Below are 16,974 nucleotides of genomic sequence, written 5' to 3' on the forward strand. Positions count from 1 at the left end.
GCCCTACTACCTATGAAGTTGTTGTTTCTAGAGCTCTGGCTGCAGAGCAGGATCTGATCGACATTGAGAGGGATCGCTTGGGGAAACGACCAGTTCAGGTACCACACCGCCCTCCTCCTCCTCAGCAGCAGCAACACCAGAACAAGAGTCCGCATCACGGCCCACCCAGATTCAGAGGAGGACCCCAGCAGCAGCAGGGACGTGCAGTCCCGAGGCCATTTGAGCACCCAGTTTGTCCCAAGTGCTCACGCCACCATCCTGGAGCATGTATGTTCGGCTCAGAGAAGTGTTACAAGTGTGGTAGCCCAGGCCACACGCTGCTGTATTGCCCTCAGAAGAACCTGCATAACCAGGGCAGAGTGTTTGCTCTCCATGCGACGGAGACGAACCCCGATACTATGCTGATGACAGGTACCTTTAAGCTTTAAGTTATTATTTGAATTTCACCGTTTTGGGAACCGGAATTTATATTTTGAACTTAGAAACTGTTATAGGATTGCATGCTCTACTCAGTATTATTTTGGGAATTTAAGTTAGAAGAAATTTGGCTTCTGCATGTCCGTAGGATAGTTCTTGAGATTTTTGGTTTCAGCTTGATGTTCCAAACTTTCAGGGAGAATTTTTATAGCGGGGTCAGCTACGAAAGCCCTGATAGATTCAGGGGCTACTCATTCCTTCATTTCAGAGACCTTCGCTAATTTTCTCAAGGTCAAGACCATTGGGCTAGATGTAGCCTATTCAGTAGTATTACCTTCCGGTGAGGAGATGGCAGCCACCAATGTGATCCGAGACTTAGATCTGGAGCTTCATGGCAACCTTGTTTACGCGGATCTGATTGTCTTGTCGATGCCAGAGTTTGACATAATACTAGGCATGGATTGGCTATTCCGGAACAGAGTGTTGATAGACTTCCAGCGGAGATCTATTCTAGTCCAACCGCCTGGGATGACATAGTTCTTATTTGAGCCGGACAGATACTTCCCCTTACCGCGCATTATTCCTTATGTCCAGGCTAGGAAACTCATGCATAGAGGGTGTCGGTCATTTTTAGCGACTTTTATATCTGTCCCCGAGGCACCCAGTCAGTCAGCCGCAGATGTTCCGATTGTTAGAGATTTCTTAGACAGTTTTTCCTGAAGACGTCTCTGGTATGCCGCCCGAGCGAGAGGTGGAGTTTTCTATTGAGCTTATGCCAGGTACGGCTCCGATATCCAAAGCGTCGTACCAATTAGTGCCAACAGAGATGGCGGAGCTTAAGAAGCAGATTCAGGAGCTACTTGACAAGGAGTTCATTTCGCCCGAGTTTCTCACCTTGGGGCGCGCCAGTACTGTTTGTTAAGAAGAAGGATGGCACGATGAGGCTTCGTATTGATTACCGGGAGTTGAACAAGGTTACAGTGAAGAACAAGTACCCACTTCCGCGGATTGAGGATATATTTGATCAGTTGCAGGGAGCTTCGGTGTTCTCCAAGATAGATCTCTGTTCCGGTTATCACAAGTTGAGGGTCAGATATGCTGATGTTTCCAAGACTGCTTTCAGGACTCGTTAAGGCCACTATGAGTTCCTTGTGATGCCGTTCGGTCTGACGAATACGCCAGCGATCTTCATGGATCTCATGAATCGCGTATTTCAGCCGTATCTTGACCAGTTTGTGATAGTATTCATAGACGACATTCTCGTCTACTCAAAGAATCAGAAGGATCACAGCAGACATCTGACCACAGTGCTGCAGACCTTGCAGAAGCACAAGTTATTCGCAAAGTTTAGTAAGTGCGAATTTTGGTTAGAGAAAGTGGTGTTCTTAGGCCACATTGTTTCTAGCAGTGGTATTGAGGTAGACCCAGCGAAAGTCGCAGCAGTCAGAGATTGGGTTGTGCCACAGAATGCATCTGAGATCCGCAGTTTTCTGGGGCTAGCAGGATATTCCAGGAAGTTCATTCAGGGATTCTCCTCTATTGCCGTTCCACTCACATCATTGACCAAGAAGAATGCTAAATTTGTGTGGAGCGAGGAGTGTCAGAAGAGCTTCGATATTTTGAAGCAAGCTCTTATCTCAGCACCAGTTTTGGCCATGCCGTCAGGGCCTGGTGAGTTTGTTCTGTATACCGATGCTTCGAAGCTCGGTTTGGGCGCAGTATTGATGCAGCATGGGAAGGTGATAGCATATACTTCTCGTCAGCTGAAAAGTCATGAGAAGAATTACCCTACCCATGATCTAGAGTTGGCCGCGGTAGTCTTTGCCTTGAAGATTTGGAGGCATTATCTGTATGGGGAAAAGTGCCAGATCTTTACCGACCACAAGAGCCTCAAGTATTTCTTTACGCAGAAGGAGCTGAACATGCGTCAGAGGCATTGGTTGGAGCTTCTGAAGGATTATGACTGTGACATTAGCTACCACCCGGGTAAAGCTAATGTAGTTGTGGATGCATTAAGCAGAAAAGTTGCAGTGATGGCTCATTTGACGATGCAAAGACCTCTTCAGACTGAGATGCAGAGGTTTGATCTAGAGACTTATCCTCGAGGTAGAGTTCCTCGTCTATCTACCTTGACTATCCAGTCCTCTCTTCTAGACCGTATTCGCAGTGGTCAGTCAGCAGATGAGCGGTTAGCAAAGTGGAAGCAGAGGGATGAGGCCAAGGGCAGTGTCTTGTATTCAGTTAGCGACGGTATTGTGAGATACCGAGACAAGATGTGGGTTCCTGGCAGTGGTTCTATCCGAGCAGATATTCTATCAGAGGCCCACATGTCCCCATACTCCATACATCCAGGGAGTACGAAGATGTATAAAGATCTGCAGTTGTTGTATTGGTGGCCTGGGATGAAGAATGACATCAGACGTTTTGTATCCGAGTGTCTGACTTGTCAGTTAGTGAAGGCGGAGCATCAGAGACCAGCAGGTTTGCTCAAGCCTCTTCCTATTCCCGAGTGGAAGTGGGAGAATGTTACCATGGATTACGTGACCGGATTGCCGAAGTCAGTCAGAGGATCAAATGCCATCTGGGTAATTGTTGATCGTCTTACCAAATCAGTGCACTTCTTGCCTATTAAGACGACTTTCACCATGGTTCAGTATGCGGAGTTGTATAACCGGGAGATAGTCCGACTTCATGGTATTCCAGTTTCGATCGTATCTGACAGAGATCCTAGATTCACTTCCTTGTTTTGGAAGAGTTTACATTCGACCATGGGTACGAAGTTGCTGTTTAGCACAGCTTTCCACCCACAGACAGATGGTCAGTCAGAGCGAGTCATCCAGATCTTAGAGGATCTTCTCCGTGCTTGTGTGATTTATTTCTCTGGGAGTTGGGAGTCAAATTTGCCGTTTGTAGAATTCACCTATAACAACAGTTTCCAATCTTCTATAAGTATGGCTCCGTATGAAACACTGTATGGCCGTAAGTGTAGATCTCCTGTTCATTGGGATGAAGTAGGAGAGAGAGCAGAATTGGGTCCAGAAATTATTCAGTAGGTTGTGGAAGTAGTAGTCAAGATCCGTGGCCGGATGAGGACTGCTCAGAGTAGACAGAAAAGTTATGCAGATCAGAGGAGGAGAGATCTAGAGTTCGCAGTGGGCGACCATGTTTTTGTGAAGGTGGCACTTATGAAAGGTGTCATGCGATTTGGAAAGAAAGGGAAGCTCAGTCCGAGATTTATTGGACCGTTTGAGATCCTCGACAGAGTTGGGACGCTAGCTTATCGTGTGGCTCTTCCGCCGAATCTGGCCGGAGTACACAATGTGTTCCACGTCTCTATGCTGAGAAAGTATATGGCAAATCCTTCGCATGTTCTGAACTTCGAGCCGTTGCAGCTTACTCCAAACCTGTCTTATGAGGAGAGACCAGTGCAGATCTTAGACAGACATGAAAAGAGGCTTCGGAACAAATTGGTACAGCGAGTCAAATTCAAATGGCTTAACCATTCAGAGGAGGAAGCTACGTGGGAGTCTGAGCCAGAGATGAGGAGTGGCTATCCAGAGCTATTCGGTGAGTTTTAATTTCGAGGACGAAATTTCTTTAAGGGGGGGGGAGGATTGTAGAACCCGTAAATTGGACTGCGTATAAGCCATGCATAATTTCTAGTATTTAAATTAAAGTGATTTTATTGCATGAGTTTGTAAATTCTTTTCTTTAAATTTATTTATTTTTTGCAGTAGTTTAATTGTTACATTTTTCAGTTACATAAGTGAGGCCGGACCGGAGATGGAGTATGGAGATAAGTTAATAAAAACTTACTAAGTGGTAATTTAGCATGGTAGTAAATATAATTTAAAAAGTTGGCATGCATGCAAATTATTAAATTTCCTCGGTATTTTATTAAATTATTATAAAGCATAAAATGCATGTTCATTTCAGTAAATTATGTTTAATTATTTTTACGCATTTTAGGCTTAATTAATGCATGATAGGATTTGTTTCATGAAATTTTAAAAGTTTGTGCATTAAGATTTTAAGTTGCATTTCACGTTCGACCGAGGATCGGAGACCGGAGAATTTTCAGGAAAACTATTTTAATTACATGATTAATTTTTATAAATTAATATATGGTGTTTTAAGTGGATTTTTCAAATAATGGGATTTTTCTTGTTATTTCTACCCGTACGACTTTATTTTTAACGGTACGCAAATTTTATCGAATCGGGGGACTTTTTAATGGTTCGGCTATTATTTTCAAAATCTTTTCAACTCAAAATATTTTTCGGGAGTGGGTTTGAGGTTAATGGGCCTACTTTTAAACTTATTGGGCTTAATTATATATTTAAACTTTTAATTATTAAATTAGGGCCATTATCTATTAATTTATTATATAATTATCACCTAAACCTCATTTAACCTAAACCTAATACTCCTATCAGCCGACGCCATCCCTCCCCTCTCATTTTGCCTGGGTTTCCTCAAGAAAATCAGCAGCAACCCCTCGGTCATAGCTCGTTCTTGCATCAAAGTTTCCCCGGCGTTCCCCGCTTCGAGTTTTCTTGCATTTATTGCACCAAAGCACGCTTGCAACCTCATTTCTGCATCACGCATGTTTTATTACTATTATATTTGTGTTTTGCATGCTTTACTCTCGATCCAACAGAGTGTGTTTGAGATTTTTGAGTTTCACGAGCATATCGCATATTTATGCCTCAAGTCTCACGTTTCTGGTTTTGTGCAAGGGACCGCTGTGTGGGTGATGACAAGGGAGCGTACAGGAGGGTAGGGCGAGGTTGTGGTGATGGCATAAGATTTTGGACAGATTGGGAGAGGGCCGAGAGGTATAGGAGGGGAGAGCTTTCGCGTTGGGTGTTTTCACGGTTCTTCGCAAGTGGTGCTGCATTGGGCCTATCGTGTGATTAAGGTAGGTCTTTTAAGGTCTAAGCTAGGTCCATGTGGTGGATTTGGGGAGGACCGAAGGGTGATGAAATGGGGGGGGGGGGGGGGGCATGTGGTGTAATGAGATGTTGACGGGAGGGGGGGGGGGGGGGGGGGGGGGGGGGGCGAGAGTTACTGCTTGTTGGATCTTCCAGCCGTAAGTTTTGAATATGGTTTTAGAGTTTTAGTGTCTTTTAGGTGTTTTTAAAATATGATAAAAAGTTGGGAGAATTTCGGTTAAGTTTAAAGTCGATTCGGGTTAAAATCAGGACCCCAGTCCAAATTTTAAAACGAATTGGTTAAGTTATGAATTGGGCTCGAGTTTACGCCTAGAAATACTTTTAAAAATGTTTTAGGACATTTTAAGGAGTTTGGTAAGCTTCGGGTCAATTTTAGAGGTCCAGGGTTGAAACGATAATTTTTAGGTTTCCAGAGGCAAAATGGTCATTTTGCACTAGGGGTGAAATTTTGGTCCTAACAGCGCCCTGAGCACACATATCATGATATTTTTAAATGTTCATGCATCACGTTTATGAGTTTTACGATATTATAATAATTATGGTGCATGCTTAATTTAAAGGAATTAAGTGAGAAAGTGAAGAGCACTCCGTCTTCGCCGCGCCGCGTCGTTATTTCGTTTGTTTTCTGTCAAAACAAACCAAGGCATGTTTATATCTTCTTTCACTCTTCAATCAAGTCATATAGGTATTTTTAAATATCGCAAGTACATGATTTTATTGCAAGAAGATCGAAATTGTCCATATTTAATGATGTTATCTAATTATATTACGTGCAAAAATATTCATTTTGAGATTTATGCGATATTGCTCATGGTCACTTTACTATCTTGATTAAATCCGATCGCCAGTTACCGGTTCGGTCGTCAGTTACCGGTTATGAGAGCATTACTAAGTCCCGTCGCCAGTTACAAGTCCCGGTCGCTAGTTATCGGTCATTTCAGTTGTTTCACCCAGTACTGTGGCAGTGGTCTGATCAGACGTACATTACTAAGCCCGGTCGCCAGTTACAGGCCCGGTCGCCAGTTACCGGTCAGTTCAGTTCAGGGACCACATGCGTAGACCATAATCTCACCAGAAAATTATTACAAGTTATTTCAGTACAGGGCTCCAAGGAGCAAATATTTTTACCATGATATTTTCAGTTCAGTTATGCACGTAGTATAATTACTATGAAAATGATATTTTTTTTGTTATGCCTCATGACATGAACATTTTACTCCCATGCAAATTTTATTTTACTATTTACTCGTTATTTATAATATATGCATGATGAGTCTTTAGGCTCACTAGACTTGATTGTTGTAGGTACTGATGATGTCGGGGCTGAGGGCGGGGACCAGTGAGCTAGCTTGGTCGGCAGTAGTGGAACCCGAGGACCTCATTTTCAGCACTTACGATTTTTATGCTCAAACATTTTATCTCTTGTTGAATTATTTTAAATTGTTATTTTGCAAACATTAAATTCTTCCGCTGCTATTTTTAAACATTAAACATTATTTAACAGTTTATTTTATTAATTTGATACTTCATTTAGTTTAAAAGAAAATTTTTAATTTTTCCACAAATTTTCAAGCACGAATTTTCGGGTCTCTACAGGTATAGGTAGGTTCGGTTGTTGATGAGAGGGAAACGGGTATTAGGCGAAGAGAATGGAGGGGACGAGGGACAGAATGGAGAAGAAAGCATGCTCATTATCACGGATTTCTGATAAATCTTTGGAAACGCATAAATCTTTTTCCAAAATAATCAATTGTTGAAAATTTTGAAATTTAATTAATGGGACACAAATAAAAATAATTATAGAGAATATAATAGATGATAGTAATTATTCATTAATAATTATACACAAATTCTTCTTTTTTTTGTCTGCAAAAAATTTAGAGAAAATTAAATTTTTTGTCGCATATGTTTACTTATTTGCGATTCTGTCTTCCATGTTATAAAACCAATTATAAAAAAAAGTTAGCAAACTAAAACTGATGACAGAATAGATGATGAAAATTAAAAAAAAAAATAAATGACAAAAAATACAATTTTTCCAAAAATTTATTATACCACTACCTTTTTGGAAGTAAAATTTATCCAGATGAATAATAATTTTCCAAAATTACAATCGATTAACTCTATTTTAAGAAATAACAATTGATGAAATTTTGTTGTTACCATAGTTTTTACAACAACCATAGAATTAGTTTTATATAAAATAAGATACTTCTTATATGAAAATAATATAACTGGATTTAAATATATAAACAAGTTCTTATTTAAGTTTAAATAATTCAAATAAAAATGATTTATTGTCTAAGTAAATTAATTATATAAATTGACATATAGATTTATTTTGGAATTTTATAAAATCATTATTTTATTTTATATATCTATTTTTACACACATATTTTTTCTCTAAACTTCATTCCTGACTCCCTATAATTGGATTCTATCATTTTAATACAAATTTGTTCTATATTGTGTTCATAGAATGTGATAATTGTTTCCCAAGAACGACTATGGTCCTATGATAATAACAATTCAAATCATAATCTGACTAAACTTTGTATGCTTTTGAAATTTATTTTTGGACAAATGAAAATAGATTCAATTTTGTGAGACATATATTTTATTTGGGTCATCCATGAAAAATTATTATTTTTATGCCAAAATATTACTTTTTATTCTAGATATGGGTAGTGTTGACCCGTTTCAAGAATAAATATACTTGAAAATGTCACACAAGAGACCTACTTTTAGATCAAATACTTGAATTTATCTAGCATCAATTCAGTATGGTCATTGTATTAATAATTTTAAAATATTAACAATTTTGTACTTTATTAACTTTTATTTTATATCTTATTTTATTGAACATGATAATTGATCAAAACAACTTAAAGACCTTTAATTGAGCTATTGTGGTATCCGATTTTTGTTAAGTGAGGGAGAAGAAAATTCTAGCATCTTAAATATGACATCGAAGGTTATACTTGAATTATAATCTCATTAAGGCTCTTAAGTTAGAATCTTATTAGTATTCTAACTTGTATATATTTATTTGTCAAAACTCACCAGGTTTTATAATCTAATTAGGACTCCTACTAGTTAGAGTTATATTAGGATTCTCCAATCCTATTATTTAATTCATGGATGAGTCATTGTCACATGTTGTGTTTTCAACTTTTGATAAAACCATGATTAATTAAATAATTATCAAGTTTCGACAATACATTGATTTAATATAATTAATAATAATTATTTAATTACTTACTCAATTAATTAATTAATTCTAAACACCTCTAAAATATTTCATAAGAATCTTATATTAGTAGTCGCCACTGCTAATTTAGTATTTAATTATTGAATTTTAAATTTACTGAATAAATAATTGTGAACTCATTATAATCTCGATCGGCAATTAGACAACGTCGATTTATCGAGGGTACAAAACTTGTTTATATAATGAAAAATGAAAATTTCGAAAATTTTCCACTGATATATTTTTTGCAGCTGCCAGTTTTGTGAACTCTTTCACTAAAATATTCAATTTCACTCTCCTCACTTAATTAGTAGTTAAGCTAAATCCCACAACTTCCAACAATAGAATCTACTTATAAACTCCTTTATAAGTAATCTGTTTGATCTCCATCAAACTACAATCTCCAAATTAAACTCCTTAAATTTGACTATTTTGAAGGGAACATAGATTCCGATACTTGTGTGACCGTCAATGCTTCAGGGATAAAACTAGTCGTCGGTTAACAACTTCATTTTGATTCATAATAACATTTATTCTTATATGAACTTACCCGAATTAGCCTCATTTTTTTCATCAACTCTTTGATCAAGAACGTCTGAACTTAAGTCTGATTACACCCATCGGATCATGGCATGAGCATTTAGTAGCATCGATCCATAATCCCCTAAGTATCACTGATAGTGTTTTAATTAACCTTAATTTATAGTTAATGTGCAGTACGATTCCTCCAACTCATATATGACGATCAAATATGCAATAACTGGTATATTGAGAGATGCAAATAAATTCGATAATGATGCGATATATCTTTATGCAACAGAGACATGGTATGTGAAACCGAAGAAACACCTGTCCAAAATGCACATGTCTTACTCTGGCAAGAGATTTCTTGCACTATTAACTCACCAAATTACATAAGATATCAACATCCGCATGTGAGCGGTAAATCCCTGACTACAAACATTGACTTCTACGTATGTCAGGTTACACCCAATATTTCCACCTTATGACCCGCTGGGTTGGAAAACGAGTCAAAGTATGTTCTAGTACGTAGAGTCTCTATGTTGTGTTAGGATAGGTGTCCGGTAAGCCAACTTGTGGCTAGGGTTTCTACTAACTCCAATGTAAAACAATCTTTATTTTAATAATATTTTATGATTTTATTCGATTATGACATTATACTTTATCTGTATACCCATGCAATCTACGTAGATAATGTCCTTGAATATACAATATGTACCATGAGGTATGCGTCACAACGTAATATGATGAAACTCATTAGGAAGCGTACCGTATATTCTAAACAAGTTCCTAGTCCATTCACCCGCCTAAAACGAGGATAAAGGTCGCTTGAGCTCGAGACTAGCATCTGTGATGTAAATTCCATGTTTCATAGGCAAGGGCATGGAGATGTCCATTCACACAGATGGGTGATCATATGATGATGCACAGAAAAACTCGCCCTCGGACTGTCCAAGTGGTTCTCACTTATCCAGTAAAATAGTCCGCAGTTATGGTTGTACACATTAGTTTTTTGACCCGGGACAATGTAGGGACTATACGTACTAACATGCACTTTGATCCGTTTACCGACTCCATCGAGGGTCATCAGGTGGCGAGCTTGGGTATAGTTTCAAAATACATAGGAGAAAATGCATTTTAGTCGGGGATTCACTTTTCGCCTACGGGTGAAGATATCCTATGTGATCTGATGAGTTAATAGTACAAGGAGTCTCTGGCCAGATCAAGAAATGTGCTTTAGGGAAAGGTGTTTTCCTAGTTGCACATACCATACCACTATTAGTACTCAATGATAAATCACATCGTTATCGAATTCATATGCAACTCTTGATATACCAATGGTTGCAAATTCGATCGTGATATATGTATTGAAGGGACCGTACTGTACGCTAACCTATGACTAAAGGTTCTTGCAGGCACTATCAGTGATACCTAGGAGATCATGGGGTGATGCTACTAGACGCTCTTACCATGATTCGATGAGTGCAATCAGAAATGAGTTCTGACATTCTTGATCAAGGAGTTGATGAAAAGAATTGGGTTAACTAGGGTAAACCCGAATAAGAATAAATGTTATTCTGAATCACATGGAGATGTGAACCCACGGCTAACTGTATCCGTGAACAATTGAGGGTCACACAAGTATCGGATTCTGTGTTCCCATTGAGATAGTCAATTTCAAGGAGTTGTAATTTGGAGACTTTAGTTTGCTGGAGATCAAACAAGAAGCTTATAAAGGAGTTTATGAGCTGATTCCATTAGATGGAAGAAATGAAAGTTAGCATGATTGCTAAATAAGGAAGGAGAGTAGAACCTGTTTTGTGAAGGAGTTCACTAAAATTGACAGCTGCCAAATATGGTAACTGCCATGTATGGTAAGTTCTAAATTTGATAAATGAAACTTTTAATCTTCGAAATTTTATGTTTTCATTATATGAACAAGATTTGTATCCTTGGTACATCGGCGCTTTCGGATCGTCGATCGGGGTTATAATGAGTTTGGAATAATTTATTTATTGAATTTGGAATTTACTAATTAAATGTTGGTACTATTAGTAGTGACTACTAACATGTACAAATTCTCATATATGTTCTAGAAGAGTCTAGAATTAAATTAATCAAGGAGTTAATTTATAAATTAAATAATGGTTATTTAATTTAATTAATGTATATGAATATATATTTTATATGGTGATATAAAATATGTGTATATTATATTATTATATAATATATTATTAAAAGTTAATAAATACATTATATATATTAATAAATATGAGAGTTTAAATATAATGAAATTATTAGAGTTCTTTTGAGAGAGGGACTCCTAATGAGATTAGGAGTCAACCTCTATAAATACACCACTAGGACTCCTAATAAAAAACTATTTTTTGGCACACAAAAATAAAAACAAAATCTCTTCAATTTCAAAAAGCTCTCGGTCAAAAGAAGGAAAAAGAAAAAAAATTCTTGGCCCCTTTTTTGGTTCATCCATCACAGCACCTCTGCGCTGCACCGTCTCCGGATTTTGAAATTCGGAGGCTACAGTCTCAACACATAAATTTTTTGGATTTTCTAGTGCAAACCAAACAAGGAATTCAGTTTTTGATCGTGGACCCAATTAGATGATCAAAGGAGAAGAGCCGTTCATAGGGATTTACAAGAAGGACTAACTCCGTGTAAAAATCGGAATAGTTTGGAGTCCAAGCGTCAAGAATGCAAATGTATAATTTGAAACACCATATGAAAGTTTTTAAACACACGACTCCCAAGACCAAAAATTTTTAAACTTCCGCTACGTCTTGGGTGCGAGAATACGATGTCCCAACATGTTGTTCCGGGTCAAAAGACTAATGATGTACAACCAAACCACGGACTATTTCATTCGATAAGTGATAACCATTTGGAATGTTCGAGGAAAGGTTGTTAAGTGCATCATTAAATGATCATCCATCTGTATAGATGGATATCTCCATGTCCTTACCAATGTATCCTTATTTTAGATTGTTGAGTCGAATATGAACCTTTTTAGAATATACAGTATGTTTCTTAATAAATTTCATGATCTTAAATTGAGAAGTAGAACTCATAATACTTATTGTATATTCAAGTACTTTATCTATGCAGCTTTCATGAGTATACAGATTTTTGGATCGGTTGACTACTGGAATAAGTGTTTAGAAGGGAGGGGTTGAATAAATACTTTCAGTTTTGTAGCTTTTGAAAAATATGGTGTCACTTTTGTAAGAAACTTAAACTGGAAATCTTGTCAGTCAATGACAATCAGTTTAACTGAGAAAACAGTTGCAGAAGTAAACTGACTGAAAGATAGAATATGTAACTGAAATAAAATGACACACAAGAGTTTATGGATGTTCGGAGATTGAATCCCTCCTACGTCACCCCTTCTATCAAAAAGATAGGATATTCACTAAAAAAATTTGATCAATACAAGATTGTATAGACCCACTTCAGTTTTCGACTTAACATTGCAAAAACTGAAACTCTTAGTATACATTTTTCTTACAGTTTGTAAACTGATCTTAGCAAAACTGAATGAATATACAACGAATGACTTGTGCTATTTAAGCTCGAAATATAGCCTTGAATGCTACTGATATTTCTGATAACTGTGAGCTTGTGAATGTTTTTGAGCAGCGTAACAGCAAGATGAATAGAAGCTTATGTTATTTTTTTCTTCAACTGCTCTTCTCGCCTATTTATAGGCATCTCTTCAATGGTAACAATAAATACAATTTGATCTTTTATAGCCGTTGATTGCCACGTCAACATTCTTGTAACATTTGTAAACTGTAGACTCTGAAATTGGGCGCTCCACTACGAGTTGCAGTATGTTTGTACTATTTGTCGGTTGTCGTTCTCAACTGATGACGTGTACAACTGAAAGATCAGCTGAAAAACACTCTGCTGGAAAGCTCATAACCGATTGTTGCAACTGATCAGTTCCCAACTGATCAGTCAGTTTGATTCTGCTCAACTGATCAGTTCGACGTAGATAAGATTCAGCTGGCTTCAAATGCCGTTGATAATGTACGCATTACTCTTCAGGTATTGGCAACTATAAGTTGTATGATTTTAGTCAGTTAAGCTCATTCTCCTTTGATCAGTTATTCGTATAAATTTAAACTCTTAGTTTGTCAAACTACCAAAACTTAGTTTCCAACCATTTCCCCCTTTTTGGTGTTTGACAAAACTTGTAATGTATGAACTGATCAGCTGAACTTACGATAGAACTCTGATTTTTTTAGATAAAATAACTCTTCTAATGTACAGATTCGTACAAAGAATAAAGAGTCTTCAACAATTGAACTGAAATCAGTTGATCTTCATACATTCTTCTTCTTCTGTAATGCCCGAAAATTTAATCCTAGTAATCTGTAATTATTGATTTATAATTGGATATGATTACGAAAGGATTAATCGGGACACGAAATAAGATTTCATGTGAAGGGTGCGATTTCGGACAGAAGTCGTGGCGCCCGAGCGGTAGATTACGACCGCCCGAGCGCCAAACTCCGGAAAGATTCGGACAGAGAACGCCACGCTCGGGCGGTAAGAGTGCATGCGGAAAGCTTGGGCAGAGAATGCCGCGCTCGAGCGGTATTTTCTTACCGCCCGAGCGCCGACCGAAATGCATGAAAAGTAAACACGTTTCTTTAACCGACCGATTTGGTATATATATATATTCATATATACGTTGTTACTTCAGAAAGAAGGTAAGAAATAGAGAAAAGGGTCTGGGGATAGTTCTGGAAAATCCTTACGCCTTTTCTGAGAAATCCGTCCGTCTGATTTTGAATCCGACTTCAGTACTGAGTTCCTATCAACGTAGGCTACAACTGGACGTAAGTTTTGCTGCGTTTTGACATGTTTTGAAATTAGACTATTGTCAGAATTGAATAGGATTCATATATGATGTTCTTGTCATGTTAGACATCATAGAATTGAAGTCAGATTAAAGAACAGATTGTTCCTGTAATTGTTATGATTTTTGGAATCGATTGGACTGAGAATTCATATCAGATATGTATTGTTATTGAGATTATGACTGATATCGATATTGATTATGAGTTCTGATATTATATCTGTGATGTTTGGACTGACGGGATTATCGAGACAGTATTGTTATGCCGTCGAAACATCAGTTGATTGAAATTGATCAGAGTCGGTATTGATTTAGATTGTATTGATATACCGTATGTCGATTGACATTGATCAGATTGTATTGTGATTTGATATTGATCAGAACAGGTATTGAAATGAATAGTTTATTGATATTATATCTGTTCGGTATTGTTATTACCAGATTGGGAATGGACCGAGATAGAGTCGGGACTTCTTCTTCTTCTTCTTCTTCTGAGCGAGAAGATAAAGGTATAAATTAATGTTGAGTTGGGATTGCACAACTCGAGGGAGGTTTGACTCGAGTTTCCCTAAATCACATACTTTACCTTATTGCATTGATATTTGCATTAAGTTGATTGATGTACTTGCTCTCTTGATAGTAGATGACATGTATTAGACGAGTTATCTTGTGACAGAAGTGCCGGATAGTGGTGGTATCGCCACGGCACATTGCACGATGTGTCAAGATAGGATATTAGCGATAGAGCTACAGTCCTTGACGGTTAGGTCAGGACACTGGATGTTTGGTTATATCGAGTAATGGAATCTATTACGGAATTCGATATAGGAACACCATATTTGGTTATATCGAGTAAAGGGTATTGGAATTCTTCTATTACGGAATTCGATATAGGAATACCAGGGCACTGGTTATATCGAGTAATAGAGATTATGGTTCCATCCTTTACGGAATTCGATATAGGAATACCACATCTGGAAACCGGGATCCCTAGACTAGGATTGAGTCTAGTCTAAAATGTAGAGTCACTAGCCTGAGTGACAGCTAGATTGAGTGGTATTGATTAATACTGATTATGTTCCTGATATTGGTACATGTTTAGAATAGAAGTTATTCTGACTATTGATTATGTTCCTGAGATTGGTACATGTTTAGAATAGAAGTTATTCTTGAGATTGATTTTGTTCCTGATATTTGGTACATGTTTAGAATAGAAGTTATTCTTGATATTGATTAAGTTCCTGACATTGGCACAAGTTTAGAATAGGAGTTATTCTTGATATTGAGTATGTTCCTGATTAAGGTACATAGTTAGAACTTGATTTAGGATTGTATGGATTCATGTTCTGATTTGATACATGTTAGAACTATCCGTTATATGCTTTTATATTGTTTATATGATTGCATGTATACATGATTTATACTGAGAATGTAATTCTCACCGGAGTTATCCGGCTGTTGTCTTGTCTGTATGTGTGCATGGCAACAGGTGGGATAGGAGCGGGGTCAAGAAGAGAACGAGGCTGGACTAGATAGCGTGGAGATCCGGGCTTCAGAAGCAACTTAGGATTCAGCCCTGATATGTAGTTGAACCTAGTTGGATTATTGTAGATGACATCAGATTTGTATGTTCATGTTTAACATGTAATTGGATTTTAATTACATTACGTTTCCGCTTTGCATTTTAGAAGAAAAATTTTTAGACCCTGTTTATTATGAATGATTAAATATTCCTAAAGACGATTAAGGAATGGATTAGCGTCCGGGTCCCCACAACAGGTGGTATCAGAGCTATAGGTCCTTGAATTGTAGGTTTCTTCGCACTGAGATAGAAAAGAGTGAGCGGGGTAGAATGTGTTTTCTTTCCTGCTTTTGATTGCTAGCATGTGATATAGTATTATGTTGATTTACATTGAGTATGCTAGCATGCCAGCATGTTTTATTGCGTTTAAATATACGTTACCTGAATATCTGAATTGATTTGGTAATATATCTGATTTGAAAATGAATCAGAACCAATTCTTGATCAGAAGGTAAGCTGATCAGAAAGGGATTGGGATTGATTATCTCTTGTGATTACTGATTCTTGTGATCATCAGATATACCTCGTAGAAGATTTTCAGAAAGGGGTAGTACTTCGTCTGATCAGATAGATGTATCAGAGACTCCGATGGAATTAAAATTGAAAGAGTTTCAATTATTTCAGCCGCCGATTCTGAGTGGTATCGCGACGTCTGAAGAGTATGAGAACTGGTTTGATGACATAGAAATACTGTTCGATTTACTTAATTGTACAGATGAACAGAGAATTACACTGGTATTCCCTCAGTTACGAGAAACTGTTAGAAGTTGGTGGATTACAACCAAAGGAGTACTAGAACTGAGAGGTTCCCGAGGATTTCAGGGAGCTAGATCATCTGGATATGGTGATCAAGGAACAAACCCAGGACACACTTGATGATATAGTGGCAGGTATTGTTCCTCTATGATTATGATGCATATGTATTGATATATACTAATGCAATCATTATGATTATCCTTGATTGGGTGGCACTGATATATGCTTTACCTGTTGGTTTTGTATCTACTGTAGTATTGCTTCTTTACCTTTTGGAGAAAGAATTTGATATCAGTGATATTCTGTCGGATATGATATACTGCAGTAAGTTGAAAATGAGATTGAATTAGACTAGATTGTACTTGTATTGTCTGATGATGACTGCATAATGGATATTGATATATTGAACAAGTACATAGCTATGATAGATTCTTGCCAGGAGATGGTAAGATTCGGACCTGAAATGGCCAAGGAATAAATGATATACGGTAAGGATTCTTGATTTTGAATTCCTTGATATCTGTATTGTTTATGATTCGATGATTATCGAAAGGAATGGAGTAATTCCTTATGTATTCAGTTGATGACTGAAGCTGAGCCTATCATGAAT

This window comes from Primulina eburnea, chromosome 12 (genome assembly GCF_022965805.1).
Source record: "Primulina eburnea isolate SZY01 chromosome 12, ASM2296580v1, whole genome shotgun sequence".
NCBI classification, from domain to species: Eukaryota; Viridiplantae; Streptophyta; class Magnoliopsida; order Lamiales; family Gesneriaceae; genus Primulina; species Primulina eburnea.